At 39.4% G+C, this 13713-nt stretch overlaps 1 protein-coding gene across 2 annotated transcripts in view; it reads left to right on the top strand.

The window, feature by feature from the left end:
* LOC121524995 (membrane-associated phosphatidylinositol transfer protein 2-like) overlaps positions 1–13713 on the top strand; it is an 89623-nt gene that overhangs the window by 21413 nt on the left and 54497 nt on the right. The window contains exon 1 of one of the 2 annotated variants that reach the window (XM_041810665.1): positions 3041–3208. The exons of the other annotated variant lie outside the window; for it this stretch is intronic. The gene's annotated coding sequence lies outside the window, so the exon portion shown is untranslated. Of the gene's footprint in view, positions 1–3040; positions 3209–13713 lie in introns of those variants that run through there. 2 annotated transcript variants of the gene reach the window in all.

Below are 13713 nucleotides of genomic sequence, written 5' to 3'. Positions count from 1 at the left end.
TAATTGCCCGGCTCTAATTTTAACCATTTCTTAACAGTATAAAGCAACGATAGGAGTGACTGTCTAATAGATTGTGGTGTTAAATTCCACTGAAGGAAAAGACATCCTGGCTGAATTTGTTTCTGGGGTCCCTCCTAGCTGCCCCTTTAGTGTTGGCTTTAAATTTATTGGGTTTTCACAACTATGCAAGGATTTTTAGGAATGCAGCATTGAATGTTGTACATGCAGTTTGAATTTGGTCTAGAAAAGCTCCATGCATTCTAGATGATATTTGATGTGACTTCTACTTCTTCCTTGTGATTTCAGAATAGTCAGTACCCATGAAGTTGCAATCCTGACATCTCAAGGTTTCAGTTCTCCTTCATTTTGTTTTTTTGCACAGTCTCGTGTTTAGTCCTGTCATGTTAGTAACCAATTGAACATTTTCTCCCTTCCTCACCGCTCCCCATTTGTAAAAGACTTTAGCCGTTTTTCTGTGCTTTCTGGAGTCAATCACAGTTCCAGACAGTAATGTAGGATTTCTTAGAACTTGATTCATGGGTGAAAAGTTTAGGTGTGACTTGAGTCCTCTCAGCTGGCTCGTTCAGGTTTATGTGACAAAGACAAACAGCAAGATGGTCACGACGGCTCCCAGAGCAGACTCACAATCACCAGAGCAGGTGAACCCCGCCGGCACGCAGATTAGAGTGATTCATGCACATTTTCTGCATGGCTTCACAGCAACAGATTTATTTTCTTAGAAAATCACATTTCAATTAAAAGTTCTCAGAATCTGTCAGACTGTGAGGGCATTTCCAGTGCACAGCCCTCTTCAGGGCACCCCACAGATTCTCAGGAGGATTCAGGTGTGGGCTCTGACTGGGAGAGCCCAACACTTCAGTATTCTTCTGGTGAAGCCAGTATTTAGTAGGTTTGGGTTTGTGCTTTGGGTTTTTCTCACGCTGTAAGGTGGAAATGGGCCCTTCAGCTTCAGCTTTCTAGCAGACAACTGACGCTTTGGAACTTTTTTATAATTCAGTCCACATTAGCTAGTACTAAAGCCCCAAAGCATGATGCTGCCCCCACCATGCTTCACTGTGGGTGACCAAAATTATGTATGGTGTAATACGAATAAAAGGTGCTTTAATGGAGGATTGGTCTAGGGGTGTGCATACTTATACAGCCAACTTTTTCTTATTCTTTGTTTTTTATTTATTCCTCCTTGTTCTCAGTTGAACTCTATTTGTAATAAGTTCCAGTAAAGGTGGAAAAACAGGGCATTCCATCAGGGATGTGTGGACTTTTTAGAGCCACTCTACATACAGATCATTCATAAAGTATTCAGGCCTCCTTCATTTTGTTCAATTTTGTGATGTTGCAGTTGAAAAAGTTCCTTTTTATTCTCATTAATCTACACTTAGTACCCCATCATGACAAAGTGAAATCAGAATTTTATAAATTTTTGCAAATTGATTAAAAATAAAAACTGAAATGCCACATTGACATAGTGTAAGTATTCAGACACTTTGCAAAAACTCTGGAAATTTAGCTCAGGTTCCTCCCACTTCTTTGATTCTTTGCTGGGATGTTTCTACACCTTGATTGGAGTTGATTGATTGGACATTATTTGGGAAAGCCTGGTTGCTCATATGGAGTAGTGTGCAAACTCCAAGGGGGTTTTCACATTTTTTTGCAGGGAGGAGCGGCCTTCAGTCTGCAGTCCACATTGGTGGAAGGCTGCAGTGAAGGTTGTCCTCCTGGAACTGTGTCCCATCTCCACACTAGATCTCTGGAGCTCAGTCAGAGTGACCATCGAGTTCCTGATCACCTCTTTTGATGGCCTTTCTTCCTGATTGCTCAGTTTGGCCAGGCGACCAGCTCTTGAAAGAGTCTGTGCCTTCCAACAATCCTCTTTCTGAGCGCTGCAGGCAGTTCCTTTGACCTCAAAACTTGTTTTTTTTTTTTTTGCTCTAATATGCATTGTCAGCTATGAGGCCTTCTATAGAGAGGTGTGCACTTTTCCAAATCATGTCCGCTGAGTTTAATTTACCACAGGTGGACTCCAGTCAAGGTGTAGAAACATCTCAGTAACAATCAAGAGAAACTGGAGGAACCTGAGCTAAATTTAAAGTCTAAAGACTTATGCCAATATGTTATTTCAGTTTTTTATTTTTAATTTATTTGCAAAAAATTCTAAAATTCTGTTTTCACTTTGTCATGATAGGGCACTGAGTGTAGATTAATGAGAATAAAAATTGATTTTTTCGATTGTAGCATCTGGCTATATTTGGCGGTGTGGCTGTTCTAAAAAAGTGAAGGTGGTCTTATTACTCTTTAACACTTAATAAGTCAGTTTCTCTTATCATTCCTTTGTCATGGTAGGTAATTAGGGTAATTGAAATTAAAATGTTTTCTACAATAAACGCATAGAAAAGAACAATTTTTTTAAAAATATAAATCAAATAATAGCAGATACACACAAGAAGTTGTTTAACAAGCCTTCATAGAAAGGAAATTACTTCAGGTTTTTATTTTTTAGAGGATCTAAATTTGAATATGAATCCTGTTACTAAGGGATTTATGTAAAAGGAGGGAGCCTAGGAATATTTTACTCAAGTGTTTGTATAAATAAAGAGGAGTATGACATTTATAGTGAAATTAAAAGCAGGCCTTTTTGTTGCTTCCTTTTTTTTTTTTTTTTTTTTTTTTTTTTTTAATTTAGCAGAAAAATTCCTGCACATCTGTGTGAAACTTGCTGCCAGCATGACGATCATTAAACCAACAGCTGACTGTCCGTGCTCAGAGCTGACTCGGGATCAGCGCTGAAAAAAGAAATCAATCTGTTGGGCTGCACCAGCGTCTCCCTGCATCACAACAAAACCAGCCAATCAGGGCTCAGCCTCATGCGTCTCCATGGTAACAGAGCTGCCTCACTCTGGAGGAGGTGGAGACAGAGGAGGGGGGGTAGAAAAAAACGGAAGGGGGGGGACAGAAGAGGTGGACGAGGGGAGGAAGAGGAGAAAAAGGGAGGATTGCTACTTCTCTGAGCCCACAGCGAGGATATAAACACGGAGCTCCTTCCCCCGATGAAGGGGGGAGGACTGGGTGACGGGAGACGGCGGCAGCAGGTGCAGGGATGGGGAGGAAGGATGTCTGGGCTGCTGGTCTCTGTGGGACTTCTATCCGCAACAGTCCCTCAGCTTTCACTCTGTTTCTTGGCTGTGGTGAGGTGTGTTTTCTTGTTTTCTATTTAAAAGAATGCAAAGAGCAGTTTCCTCTCAGCAAACATGGACGTCTGCCCGTTTGGCTCGTCCAGACTGATAGATGCAAAGCCACGGTGGGTCTGAGGCTCTGCAGGTGGCTGCTGTTTAAGGCGGGGACTTTGGTAATTTCCCCTGTAATGAACACAGAAATATGCTGAAGATTATGTCGGCCTTTTCTCTGAGTTTATGTGTGAGTTATGTGAGACATGTTTATAAAGCAGGTTTGATGGTTTGGATGTGCGGCACGTTCAAGGAGTTTTTCATCTCAGAGTGGTGCGTGCTGCTAGGAGGAAGTAGTGGAAATCAATCAGTGAAGGAGGGGGTATTTCTGCACAGAATGAGCTTAAATAACATTTGAATCAGAGCCTCTCTTCATAGTTAGCCACTGTAAAAATAGCACCGCAAATGGTAATCCAAGATAGATATATTTAGATAGTCTGCTAGAGATGTAGCAACAAACTCAGCTCATGACATGTAAAAGACGTGTGTATTTTTGATGATTTTCTCATTTTTATCTAGCCTTTACATTTGTAATAAATTTATGTATCAATTCTCTGACAGTGAAAATGCAGAATATGTAAGGTTGTATAGTTATATAATTATTTTTTAGCCTAAATAATAATAGACAATAATAATCCCTACTTTATAATAAGACATTTCTCACCTCAAAATCTTGACTTGTTCTCACCTTTTTTTTATCATCATATTTAAGTCTTGTATTCAGCTAATAACATCTGAGAGAAGTTAATAGCAGATTACACCAGCTGCAGTTCAAAAAAAGAAGAATTGCAGAACATTAACTGCATTAACTGTTCCAATCAATGTAATTTTTGCTGATTTTTTATTTGTTTTAGTATCATTGTGTGGTGTGGTTATATCCTTAGGAACTTTTTTATTGCAGGTTGCTGGCCTTTTACAAGAGACAGCATCCATGTCACAACGCCCTGCAAGCAGCACGCTAGGATTGGACTGTATTAATTTTTAATACCGTTAAACCCTCCCAAAATTTTACCGGTGTATACGGTATTACTTCCAGATGTTTAAGAAAAACCACATTATACGAGCACTTGCCAGTGTCCCTGTCGGCATTCATACCTTTAATCAACTGTAATAGAGATCAGCTGATCACATGCAAGCCCTCATCAGCAGACAACCAGCTGATTTGCTCTAAGCACGTTATTTGGCCAGTTGTTAGACTACTCTCTGCCGCTCTCTCTGCAAGCTGCTCTTGCAACCCTCCTCCACCCCAGCTCCTACTTTCTACTGCTTCTGACTTAATCAGTGTCATTCTGTTGCTCTGCTCTGGATTTTTTTGCTGCTTCTCTCCCTGCCCACAGGAAGAGCAGGAACGTGTGCTGTTCCTGCTTAATGCTTTCTACGTATGGAAGGGCAGGGGGATCCTAAAACAGCCACACCGCCAAATATAAATAACAGCAATAACTGCTAGTAAAGACATATTTATAGCTGATCCTGACTGAAACGCTCATAAGGCAACATTTACAGGGGCGCTGGAGTGACTTACAGTCGCAGCATTGGTTTCACACTTCATTGGTTTCCTCCCTTCCTCTCAGCAGTAAAAATTAGGAATGATTAATATGGCTGTCAAGATTAATTGCATTAATTGCCATTAACTACAATCCACAATTAGTGCACTCATTTTTTTAAAATTGCAATTAGTCAAAGATTTATTGTCGCTTTCTAAAAACTAGAGTTGAGCCAGGTCAGCGTCTCCCTGCAGCCACAATGATGTAAACTTAGTCCACCACTGCTCCTTAATTCTCATTTTATTTTAAATCCTCATAAATGGCTCAGCAGACAACCCAAGTCATCTAAACCATTTGTGATCAAGCATTTACCTTTTTACTGTTCACTTATTTCCTTTTCAGTCCATAACAAGTTCCTTTTTCAAGCTCATTATAGAATCCTAAATCACTTTATAAAAGCAGGCCTGTATCCTTACTGGAAGTTTCTTACACTCGGTTTAAGGCAGTAGAAAAATAAAAAATTACACAAACCAGTTTTGATTGCAATATAGTGGAAAAATGCTAGAACTAGGGTGTGATTAATTGCAATTGACTTTTTACAGCCATAATCCAAAATCATCATATAGGACCTGGGAATGTGAAGTAATGTTTGCTTTCAAACAAATAAATATTGGTCTTAAATATTATTCATTTTTTGGGGCGCAGGTGGCCTAGTGGTTTAAGGTGCGCCCCATGTATGCGGGCGGCCAGGGCTTGAATCCGGCCTGCGGCCCTCCGCCACATGTCTCTTCCCACCAGTGTTAATTTCGTTGACTAAAACTATGACTAAAGTATTCGTCGACAGCCTTTTTTCCATGACAAAAACTAGACTAAAACTAACAAAAATAGATCTGTGATGACTAAAACTGAAAAAACTCAGTTTTTGTCAAAATGACTAAAACTAGTCTAAGATGTAATGTAGTTTCTGTCAGACATTCAAAATCTGTGAAATTGGGTAAATCTGTCAAAATGCAATGCATCTCTAGCACACTACTGTGATTTGGTACCAGATTTAGGCAAGAAAATAAATGTTTGGATTAAAAGTAAAGACTAAAATGTGAGGACTTTTGGACTAAAACTAGACTAAAAGGTCTTGAGTTTTCGTCGACTAAAACAAAAAAGGTTAGAAATAACTAAAACGGGACTAAACCTAAAATGCATTTCCTTTAAAGACTAAAACTAAGACTAAAATTAAAAATAGCTGCCAAAATTAACACTGCTCCCAACTCTCTCATCCCTGTTTCTGGTTCTATCCACTGCCCTTCTCTGTCTAATAAAGGCCCAAATAAACCTTTAATGAAATATATATATTTCTCATTTTAGCGTTTTAAAACAATGGTGAGCTCCATCCAGCTGTGAGCTCACTTTACAGAAAGCTTTTAGAAAATTAGACTATTTTATTGCCTGAATAAGCAAAAAAAAGCACAGATTAACAATCTAAAGATAAAGATAAGTTTAAGGTTTTAATAAACTTTTAATGGTTTTCATTTTGCCTGATTCTTTTGCTGCAGCATGCAGCACTTATTGTTGTCATGACTTTGTAGTTTCCCATCACTGATCTACACCCAGAAAGAATTTAAGTGTTTTTAAACTCATGTTGCTGTGCATCACATTACGGCCATTTTGCATGCTCGACTTTAAAGGGGAGCAGAGCACTGTGCCAGCGTCGTGCCATGCCATGGAGTGCATGTATATATGTGGCAGTATATATATGCTTGTTTGGTGGAAATGTGCACACATTCTTGAAGTTTATCATACATGTTTGCTCATTACACAGCGTTGTTTTCTTGATGGTAATTGAAGCAATCTCATCGCTATTTTTGATACCCTGGGATGCCGTATTATCCTGCGGGACTCTGTTGCTTCTTTTCAATGCTGCTCAGTAGTTTTCCTGACACTTGTCCGGTGTGGATTTTCATTATTTAAGGTTTTATGAGACTAAAATCAAATATACATTTTTACCTTTCCACCCATATCTCTGGAGGTTTGTGGCTCCAGCTGATGGTGATCAATCCAGGTGCTGTTTGGTACTTTTCCATCTGTGATTAAACATCGACTCTACCGTGAATTCCTGATCCTCAGGCTTGCTTGTTGGTGTGGCAGACATAAGCTCATTCACAAGCATGTTCCTCCAGATGCAGAGATGTGTTTTTGTTTTAATCCCTTTGTTTCTGTCATTATTATTAAAAGACTAATCCCGTCAGGGGATCTTGTTGGCGCAGCACGACTCATCTAGCTCCTCTAACCACTGAATCAGTTGCATCCTGGTGCATCCCTCTGTGATGTGAAACGCAGACGTGATGCATCGGCTTCTCATGCTTGAATTTTTCCAGCGTGTGACACAACACATGCTGAGAGATGTGCTGTACAGTATGTGGTTTATGATTTACATTGTATACTCAGTCCTGTATTGTGTGTACAATGTCAGTTCTGGAGAATTTAAAATAGCTTTGCTGTTCATGAATTAAACATGAGGCACATCGAACAGGGGCTTATAAAACCTCACATATAAACAGGTTTAATGTAAGGTTGTGAATGCCTGTGTGCAGGGATGGGAAGGGAAACTAGAGTCAGTGAGAGCTCCACAAAATGAGTAAAGCTGCCAAAGTAAATGGCTGAAAAATGTTAAAGCCCCTTCTAAAATAGAAACAAGCAAGGACAGAATGTTTTCTCTTCATCCTGTGAGCTTTTTAAGGCAGGAAATACAATTGATAATGGTTGATTTGACATTAATTTCATGTTAAAGCTTCTCTTTATTCATGAACTTTTTATGCCGTAGGTTAGATTTGTGTTGTAACAATGCTGTAACCTGACACACCACTGTTTCATATAACCATTGCATTTATACCTCACTTTTATCTGGGAAACCTCCCATACTAAATGTTAGGCAGGAGAGGACTTTTTACAAAATTCTCCAAAGATGATTGGACAAACATTCTCTCAGTCACATTCATCACGGACCAATCAGAGTGACAAATGAGGAGGTGGACATGCATAGCTCCAGGAGAAGCCTGAGATCAGATGACAGGCAGTCGTAGTTTATTATTAATAGAGCTTGTTGGTGGATAAAACTCATGCTGAAAAAAATGCTGGTTGTGACCTAAAACTGAGCTAAAGGAAAGTTTAATATTAGACTTGATGCCTCTCTTTTTGCAGTTATTGCAGTCTCGTGATTTGAAGCTGTCATAGTCCTGAACATCATTCTGGTTTTAATTAAATAAGGAATAATAAATTGAATCTCTGCAGAATGTGGATTCAAAGCAGTGGTAGCTGCAGAAAAGCTTTCAAACGGCAGAGAGGAGTGTGAATGGCTGGCTCCGGAGATAAGTGCTTTCAGCTCTTGACATTCAGGCTGAGACACTCACAGTCTGTCTCTTCACTGCACACAGGGCTTGAGCTTAATGTGAATGGGTGGATCGTAGGCTGCTGTTCGTTTTTCAGGGGGTCGGCTGAGCAGTCAGCCTGTGGGAACAAGCTGCCGGCAGGCCGTGCTGTGTTTAATGAAGCAGAGCTGTCTTTCTCTAAGTCCGTAGCCTCGGTGGAAAATTTTGTGAGATTTATCCTGTAGGCCTCTCTGTCTGCATCACACAGGACTGTGATGGAGGGCAGCTGGCAGCCGGTCAGACTTTTAGAGCAGCAGATGAGACGTTTGCTTCCTTTGTGAGCATGCAGTGGATGTGATTTTGAACTGTGAGCTTAAATCAGCGTGATCACATGGTGTCATGATCAGGATGGAAACTCAAGATCTTTATGTCAAACTGCTACGTTTGATATTTACAATTCAAGAGTGGGAATACCTGCAATAACAAAAACACTTATTCCGAGTTTATATGCAGTGCTTAACAAATTTATTAGACCACCCTAACCCTAACCAAAGTAAGGTTTATGCCACAGCTGCCCTAAATTAACAGCATTGGTAATTACCAAAATCATTTTTTATGTTTCTGCAATGGTTAATACACCAATATGTAGAAGCTCTTTAACCGAAGTGATATTTTTAATGCTAAAATATAATTATCATTGTTTTCCATGAATTTTCAAATTTACTGATTTATAAAAAAAAAAACTGAAAAAATAGTAAAGCACATTAATATTTCTTGATTAATATGTCAAATTATAGTTATTTACTTGCATTCCTGAACAGAAAAATTAGTTTTAGTGGTTGAATGTTATGCTTAATTATTTTCTGACTTCTCAGAGAAGCCCAGTGAGCCGACTTAAATTTGGGTGAATTCAGTTTGAAATTCCTCATTCCTGTTCAAAATGGTAAAACGTGGAGAGCTCACTGAAAATGAAAGAGTCCGCATTAAAGCACTTCATGATGCTGGATGGTCTCTGAGACAAATATGACAGGTGGTCTAATACATTTGTTAAGCACTGTGTATATATATATATATATATGCAAAAATATGTTTTCTGAGTTAATTTACACTTTGTATAGTGTTGCTATTTTAACTCTTTTGCAGTGTTAATTTTTAAAGGGGACATATTTTACCCTTTTAAGACAAGTTTATATTGGTCTCAGAAGTCCCCACAACATGCCTGTGAAGTCTGTTGCTGAAAAACCACTCCAGTATTGTATTTTTGCATGTCTAAAAATCCCTCTGTTTCAGCCCTGCTCAGAAAGAGCTCTTTCTGTGGCTTCAAATGTTACTGAGTTGTCTGACTCCGCCCCTCTCAGGAAATGGATGCAGCTCTCCTGATCTGCCAGTTGAGAGGAAGATCAGGAGTGGAGGGTGGAACTTTCTTCCAAGCGGGGAGGGCCAGCCTAACCTGGGGGCGGTGCTAACTCCCCACATGACATCATGAGGGGAAATTCTGAGAAAAGCTTGTTTCAGCACACATTTTCTGAAAGGTGGAAACAGAGAGAATGTTTTTTTCTGGCACTTTGAGGGGATTGTGGACAGGGGCACATATTTTTGCTATAAAAAAAAGCCTGAAAAAGTGATTGTTGCATAATATGTCCTCTTTAACACTCACAGGGTTGCAATTTTCGTTTTGACACATTGCAGTGCACGTTTCATACTTGAAAATTCCACCTTTTTTGAACACCCATGGCAAAGTCACATGTCTAAAAATTAGTACACTAGACTTTACTGCATAATAAAGGTAGGAAGTGACTAACTCAGTGGATAACTTCACTCATAGTGCAGAAGTGTCCAACATTCAAAACAACAATAAGACAGTGATCCCTGTGTAGCAGGTAACATCTAAACACAAATAAATACATGTAGAAAATATCCAAAACACTCTACCCAAGGCATGATGGGAAAACTCTGCTCCAATCTGCAATGGCAGTTGGCGGAGTTTAGATCAGTTGACTCTTTAACAAGTTGGACCAACACTGATCAATACTGTCAAATAACTCAAACACTGAAAGCCTTTTAACTAAAATTAAAATTTGGGAGTCAAAATCAACTCTGAAATGTTAAACACTGAGACTTCAACACTCCAGTTTTTGCTGTGCACATTTATAGATCACAAACATGGCAGCAAACGTATGCCTTGGACTAAGAGAAATTTTTTATAGTGAAACTAACTCATATGATTGTGGCAGTTACTCTAACTTGACTTAAAAGTCTTCCTAGTTAGCACAGCACAGTTTCACAGCTGCTGGAGTCAGCCTCCCTTTGGCCTCATTTAAACAAACTCTATTGAAGAGAGTTAAATAGAGGTAAACAGTTAAACCTGATTTCCTCTCTGTTCCTTTTCTCCCTCTCTCTCTCTCTCTCTGTGAAATTGGCCGCCATCCTGGGACAACTTTATTTAGGCTTGAACTCACTGGACATTTCCAAAGTAATGAGAGGGAATGGAGCCATATTGAGAAAGAGAAACTGAAGGATGTTGAGATGAAACGCATTACATCACGTATTGATAAAGTACTTTCTGCTATGCTGAAAAAAATGTAATTGAAGTTGGTGGTCGCCTGCCAACTCTGGGTCCAGAATTTAATATTACTCTTCTCAGTGTAAGTGCTCAGTTATTAGTAAGGACTGAAGTGAACCCTGCTTATGTCACTACTTGGCAATTTACACTAGAATACACACAAGCTTATGTAGAGGATGCTCTGTATGAGAAACAAAGTGTGAAACAAAGATGAGTTAGAGTAACCTAAACTTCATTATATTTGATGTTTCCTGACAGATATCAGAACGTAGTTTAAGTTTTATTTTATGTCTAATTGAAGTTTTGTAACATGGTATGTGTGGCTGCAATGGGATTATATGATATTCTTGTGCAGTGACTATATAAAGCTTCTGGTGACTCATTTAAATGTTTCTAATGCTCAGTCAGGTAGATTGGTTTGTTGATTGGCTTAGAAATAAGGATGGGCAATATGTCCTAAAATTTATATCTTAGTTTCTTGGTTTTTTGTTTTTTTTTTTTTGCTCTTCCAGCATCAAACTGCAGTAAGACACAGTTGAAAAGCTTACGCATCCAAATGCATTTTTAGATGCTACAAACCCACTTCTTCCCCTGCCTGTCAAGCCTGTCATGTTTGAGCATGCAATCACAGAAAAATGATTTCGTAAGTCTCTCTGTGTTCACTTCTTTGTAACTGCATCTACAGTTTACAGTTTGATTTCTCCTGCTGAGGTGTGCCAAGCTGCTACTGACAACGCCACATTTCCTGATGTGGGAATTCACAATCAAACCAAAACAAGAACTATGGACTTTTATTGTGAAAAACGTGTCAGAAATAATGTTTTATTGTTGCTTTAACATGGCTTCAACAGAGGCGTTGGTGAGTGTACGGAGCTACCGTGTTTACAGCTACTTCCACTTTTCCAACCTTGTGGAACGCCACAGCTCACTTCTTTGAATCATCGTGGGCCTAAAACAAGTGAGTCATGAGTTAGAAATAGGGATGTTCCAATACCATTTTTCCATCCCGCTATGATACCGATACCGAGTACTGATCCGATACTGGTGTGAACTTTCTGGACTGTGCAGACTGTGCTGTCCAAGATTATTTTGGACCTATATGTGACTCAGAACATGGCTCAAAAAACAGAATCATAGTCTACAGCATCTCTTTGATTGCTCTGTGAATTTATTTTCCTGCTGATTATTGAGTTTTACTCCTATATATTAAAATAACAACAATACAGGGGGCTGCATCACAAGCTCTCTATCTCTCTCTCCATTATGCTCTATTTGGGCAACATGGCATGCTTACAGAACAGCCTGCTACTGGCTGACAGACCCTCACAAAAAGTAAACAATATGGTGGTTAGCATTCCAGCTAGTGGTAAGAAATGATCTTGATTAGAATAAAATGGATAAAAAGGTGTTCAGTGTCGTGTTTACTGGTGTGGATTTAATCATTAATTTCTCCAAAAGTCACATGAGTTCCAGGCTCACTGAAAATTCTGCTGCAAGGGATTCAAAGGCATCAATAGTCAATGGGAAAGCACAAGGGCTAGCTTCAAGAGGAAAAACAAGTAAGAGGCAACGATTTATGGTTGAGAAGTTATTTAACTTTTGATAAACTGTGTCACTTCTTGTCGTGTATGACAGAGCTGGTGTGGAAGGCATTTTAACGATCACATTCAGAGAAAAACAGTACACAGCCACCATTTTTTGCTGTTTGAGTGGGTCCCTTAGTTCTTCTATGCTGCTCTAAAACAGGGTAGCTCGTGCATGCAGTGCTTTCCAGCAGCAAAGAAGAAATGATTTCCGGTTTATAGCGCTAACATTTAGCATGGCTAAACGAAGCAAAATATTAAGCTAAACCAAATGTTATCGATACCAATACCAATACCGATACCAATACCTGCGTTTTAAGCGGTATCATATTTCTGATACTGGTATCGGAAACGGAACATCCCTAGTTAAAACATACCATTAAACATAATTGGTGCAGGCTGGGCTCAGGATCCATTGGTTGTTTGCAATCACATGCCGTTCAGGGTCAGGAAGTGGGGGACAGCTATAGGAACTTGAACATCTAGCATCATCTGAAGGGAGACAAGAGTCTAGGGATCTTGTACTGAGCTAAGAGGCTAGCTGAGCTCCTTTAACAGATGGAAAAAAAATCCTCATTTTGTCACAAATATGTCCTTAATTTAAGCAAGGATAAACTATCAAACACATAAACCTTGTGGGGCAAGCAATCAAGTGATGTGCTGTTCAAGAACGAGCCTGAGCTACAAAACGGCTCTCTAATCTGAGTCACGGCAGCTAGCTCCTGTTTGAGTGTCAACCTTTTCCTCCATCCTTTTCTGTATCTAACCTTATTTTAAAAAGCCGAAGTGGTGCCAAAAAAAGAACTGTTGGGAAGCCAAACAACCAGCTCTACTGAGCTGAGCCAAATGATCTGGATCTCTTAAAAGAGACAGATTTCTCGTCATGATGGGCTGGTTCTTGTATCAGAATCCACAGAGTTCCTTTAAAGCACTGATTATCAACTGACAGCCCGGGGGCCATATCAGGCTCCCCAAAGCTTCCTGTCCGGCCCCCTAAAAGATCATTGAATTCAGAAAAGGAGGAAAAGAAGATTCTGTGGTTTTAAGAGTATCCTTTGGCTTTAAATGTCTGCAGCTGTTAAATCATCCCACAAACAATTAATACTGAAAACTGTTTTAGAATGACAACATTTGATCTGTTTTTACTGACATTTACTGTCATAATTAGTAGAGATTTAAAAAAGGGTTAAGGTTGGCAGAAGTGCTGCAAAAATGTGCAGATAAAGCAGTGAAAAGGGGTTGGAGTAGCAAAAATGGGTGACAAGTGGTAAAATGGGTTGTGGAGTGGCAAAAAGAGACAAAAATGGAAAAAATGGAAAAAATGATAATTAGGTTGTGGAACTTTTCAGTTTTTGCATCAAACCAACAATCAATCAGTCAATCAAACTTTATCGATACAGCACCTCTCAGACAAATTCAACTGCAGTTCATGTTATGGGGTATTTTGGCTTCACTTTTGTACAGCGAAACAAAGGGTAG

This window comes from Cheilinus undulatus, linkage group 17 (assembly GCF_018320785.1).
Source record: "Cheilinus undulatus linkage group 17, ASM1832078v1, whole genome shotgun sequence".
Classification (NCBI taxonomy): Eukaryota; Metazoa; Chordata; class Actinopteri; order Labriformes; family Labridae; genus Cheilinus; species Cheilinus undulatus.
Note: the sequence above shows the minus strand (reverse complement) of the source record. Positions and strands in the feature narration are given on the sequence as shown.